Raw genomic sequence first — 5,054 nt, 5'->3', positions numbered from 1 at the left:
AGAAAGTATAATTACACTTCCAGACCCAAGTGATACTGAGGTGAGATTAGCTGTCTCTTTTGAATGTTGATTTATATTTTCTGTCATTAGGAAGTTATGCAATTAACAAACCTGTCAGATTCAAATTTGATTACTGTTGGGTTTTTAGGCACAAAAACATTTGTATTTGACTAAATGGATGCTCCATTGTGAACTGTTAAGCTGTTGTCCATTAAGAATGAATAGGCTATTTACACTACATTTCTTTAATTATTATTACACATCATTTGTTTGTGACAGTACAGGGTAAATTATCTATAGAACTGTTTAATGACTTCTTAAAGCAGCATGCATGTTTACATCTGTTAGAAATGCACCCTTTGTAATTTAAAATAGAGATTGGCAGTCTACATAGGTAAATTACTCAGTCTGTAACTATAGTTCCTAAGCCTTTCATACTTAGGAAATATAGTAATATAGTAAATAATATTGGACATCGAAGCCTGTTCCACTTCATTTTTTCTTTGCAACTCTCAAATCTGCTACTTATTCAGACCTAGGACACCAGGCGGGTGCAGTTAAAGATGATGTAGAACAGATAACTAGCTGGTTCCGGACCTCGCAGTTTAAGAGTCGAATACCCCACTTCTAGGCCATAACCTGCGGCAAAAGCATCAGCCTGTTTCAGCACTGGACAGCAACCATACATTAAGTTCATGCTCTGCCATTGTAGTATGTGAGTGAGGTGACAGTGGTACAACAATATTTTTATTGTATTGCCTGATGTTTATAAATATATATTCCCAAAGTCTTGATAATAGTAGACTGCTCTTCAGTTATGTGTTGTTTTAAGTTAAAAACAGTTGGTCTAAATCATATGGCTTCTCATGTTATCCTAAACAACACTGAAATTAATTTTTATTCACTTGCTTCTGAGTACTAGACTATGCTTATGTCGTTACTGTAATGTATTCTAGTTGTCGTCTGAATGAAATGTGGTATTTTTTTTATTCTGTGACGTGTAGACTTTACCTGTTTGGAGACATTGTATTTAGTCAGTATATTTACTCGAATCGATATAACTCCATTTAGAGATGCACGGATACCACTTTTAATTGCCGAGGATAAATCAGACTACAGAACTTCGAATATCTGCGGATAATGAGTACCGATCCAATGGTTTTCATTTTGTTGACATTAAACAGCTTTTAAATGTCACAGTGCCAACATACACATCCTATTTGGTCATGTGCGAGTACTGCAGATACACTTTTTTTTTATGGAGGTAGTTTACTTTGAATGGTAGGAGGTCTTTTTAGTCCTGGGTATCTTTGAATTCAATGCAGTTTATTGTACTTTAATGAAAATACTCTAAGTGTCGCTGTTCACTACATGTTTGCTGTCAGGCACATTTCTCCACCCAGTTTACGCAGAGAAAGGGGATACATACACTTAGACTGGTCTAGTGAATGTGACACACCATCGACTTGCTTGGACACAGGCTTAGTTAGTGTTTACGTCGGTTATTTCTCTATTAACGGATTCGTGTTTATTTTCGGGGTTCAATAACGATTTTCACGTTACTTAGTGTACGTGTGACATTTGAGAAAATGGATTGCGTGGGATTATCATTGTCTTTTTCGACGCTCTTTCTGATATTCCTAATTTTCGTTGTGGGCACTAGCCATGGAGAAATTAGCTATTCGATTCCGGAGGAGATGAAACGTGGATCTGTGATCGGGAATATTGCCAAAGATCTTGGAATGGATGCTAGAACATTTTCATCCCGCAAGGGTCGTTTGGATGTTGATGGTAGTAGTCAACGTTACTGTGACGTTAATCTGAATACCGGAGATTTAGTTGTAGCTGAAACAATAGACCGAGAGGAACTGTGTGGACCGAGGGTTTCCTGTATCTTAAAATACGAACTTGTTGTGGAGAACCCTCTGGAATTACATCGCATTACTGTACAAATACAAGATATAAATGACAACTCACCTACATTTTCTAATGATCTCATACAACTTGAAATCTGGGAATCAGCGGTTCGAGGAACACGCTTCCTTCTTAGCGAAGCCCATGACGCGGATATCGGACTTAATGCAGTTCAAACATATTCACTCGAAAATAACCAGCATTTTATATTGGGTGTTCATACGAATCCAGATGGAGGCAAATACAGTGAGTTAGTGTTAGAAAAAGAGTTAGATCGAGAAGAACAACAGGAGGTGACATTGATACTTACAGCGGTTGATGGTGGAACTCCACAGAGATCTGGTACTGTAGTTATACACGTCACTGTTCTAGATGCTAACGATAATAAACCAGTGTTTAGTCAGAACGTTTATAAGGTCAGTCTACCTGAAAATTGTCCTTTAGGTACTATAGTAAGTAAAGTGACCGCTGTTGATGCAGACGAGGGACCCAATGGCGAAGTGACCTATGAAATTAGTCGTATAAGTAACAAAGCAGGGAAACTGTTTTCTATTAATGAGACAACCGGAGAAATAAAAGTAATCGGTTCCATAGATTTTGAAAAGGAAACGTATTATGAAATGAGTGTGCAAGCAAAGGATGGGTTAGGATCAGCATCAAATTGTAAAGTTATTATTGAAATCAGTGATGTGAATGATAATGCACCAATGCTATTTATCAAATCCTTGACCAATCCCATCCCAGAGAACGTGTTACCTGGTACAGAGGTGGGAATCATTAATGTCCAGGATAAAGACTCTGAGGGAAACAGACAGGTCCGCTGCTCCATTCAACAAAACGTTCCTTTCAAACTAAACCCCTCAATCAAAAACTATTATTCTCTGGTAACAACTAGTGAACTAGACCGAGAGATAATATCAGATTATAACATAACTATCACTGCCACTGACGAGGGGTCTCCACCCTTATCCTCCTCCAAGACCATTCATTTATCTGTGTCAGACGTGAATGACAACCCACCTGTGTTTGAAGAACAATCCTACAGCGCCTATGTGACTGAAAATAACAAGCCAGGCTCCTCTATGTGTTCAGTTACTGCCAGAGACCCAGACTGGAGACAGAACGGCACAGTGGTCTATTCTCTATTTCCCAGTGAGGTCAACGGTGTTCCGATGTCATCCTTTTTATCTATTAACGGAGACACAGGGGTGATCCATGCTGTGAGAGCATTTGATTATGAGCAGTTTAGGAGCTTCAAAGTCCACGTTGTAGCCAGAGACAATGGTTCTCCTCCACTCAGCAGTAACGTGACTGTGAGTGTCTTCATAACAGATGAGAATGATAACTCTCCCCAGATATTATATCCTGCTCCAGCAGGAAACTCTTTGATGACTGAAATGGTCCCCAAAGCTGCTCTGGCGGGGTCCCTGGTTTCCAAGGTGATAGCTGTGGATGCTGACTCTGGACAGAATGCGTGGCTTTCATATCAGATTGTAAAATCCACTGATCCGGGACTTTTCACTGTTGGTCTCCACAGTGGAGAGATCAGGGCACAGCGGGACATTACTGAATCTGACAGTATGAAGCAGAACCTTGTCATATCAGTGAAAGATAATGGACAGCCCTCTCTCTCTACAACCTGTGATGTATATTTACTCATATCAGACAACTTGGCTGAAGTTCCAGAACTGAAAGACATTTCTCATGAGGAGAGTTCCAAGCTAACTTCCTATTTGATCATTGCACTAGTTTCTGTCTCCACCTTTTTCCTGACTTTCATTATTCTCATCCTGGCCATGAAGTTCTGTCATAGGACAAAGCCTAGAATGTTGTTTGATGGAGCAGTCGCTATTCCCAGCGCTTATTTCCCTCCCAACTATGCAGATGTGGATGGAACTGGAACTCTGCGTAGTTCTTACAATTATGACGCTTACATGACAACCGGTTCACGTACCAGTGACTTCAAGTTTGTAAATTCTTACAGTGACGGCACGATGCCTGCTGATTTCACCCTGAAGCATCCAGTTGAGACTTTTGGAGAAAGTATAATTACTTTGAATAGTGCAGAAGACTGTGTTGAGGTAAGATAACATTGACTTGGTATCATTCATCGAATTATCAAACTGAAATGTATGGTCTAATGTTCACTTAAAGGTAGAGTCAGCCATATTATGAAGGCTTTATGCACCAAGATATCAGCAAAACGGTTACATTTTGGCATTGACTAAGAGCATTTTCAGTTAATGGTATATGTCCTTTAGAAATCACAGATGCTGAGAGCATTGTCACATCTCACTCTGCAATTTGAAAGCTTCAAAACCACTTCAGAGTGCAGACGACAACTAACTGATTTATCTACAAATCACTTTTCATCATAAATAATTACTTGGTATTCTTTTTAAAAAAATTTCAGTAAATATAAAATGTGATCATGACACACTTAGATTTGTATTCTCTCCAACACGTCATCCTTGATGTCGAGTGCACAGTACATTTAACCTTTTTGTGTGTTTACTGTGTGTTATCCGTTTGCCCATACAAATGATGTTCATGAAAAACGTTTAATACAGTGCTCACTGTTAAAGGGCCACTGTGTAGAATAACAGAACTTGTCCCCTCCTCGTCTTCCCTTAGTGAACAAGAACAGTACAAGGCGGTTTAGCGTAGGAAGGATAGTGCTACCTACGAATGTCTAAAGCAAGTATAAGTAGATTACAAGACAAGTCAATGCAAACTGATGGACCAACCGGCGAGAAAGTTCAAATGGGAAATATGTCAGTTACTCTGATTCATTTTGTCATTTTTCTTTAAATTTGAAACATTAGCTGCAGATATCATGTTTACTTGTAATGTTTACCAGTCATGTTTACTTGTTTTTATGCTAGGGGTACAGTACAAATTGTACCTTTAATTGTGTACAAAGTTGCATTTCAAATGAATACGTTTTCCTGAAAATGATCTAAATATTTACCAACAGTAGCTCTTTATCTTCATCTGATGCTGTGTATATACAATGTTTGGTATCTTATGCTGGCTATCTGCTTATCCTAGGCCGTTGGTAGTTCAGAACCACTGTTCTGGACAGCGCCTTGCACTCACTTATTTTATTTATAATTATTTATACTATTCAACATGTAATG

This window comes from Esox lucius, chromosome 7, assembly GCF_011004845.1.
Source record: "Esox lucius isolate fEsoLuc1 chromosome 7, fEsoLuc1.pri, whole genome shotgun sequence".
Lineage (NCBI taxonomy): Eukaryota > Metazoa > Chordata > Actinopteri > Esociformes > Esocidae > Esox > Esox lucius.
The sequence above is the reverse complement of the archived record's forward strand: the minus strand, read 5'-3'. Positions refer to the sequence as shown.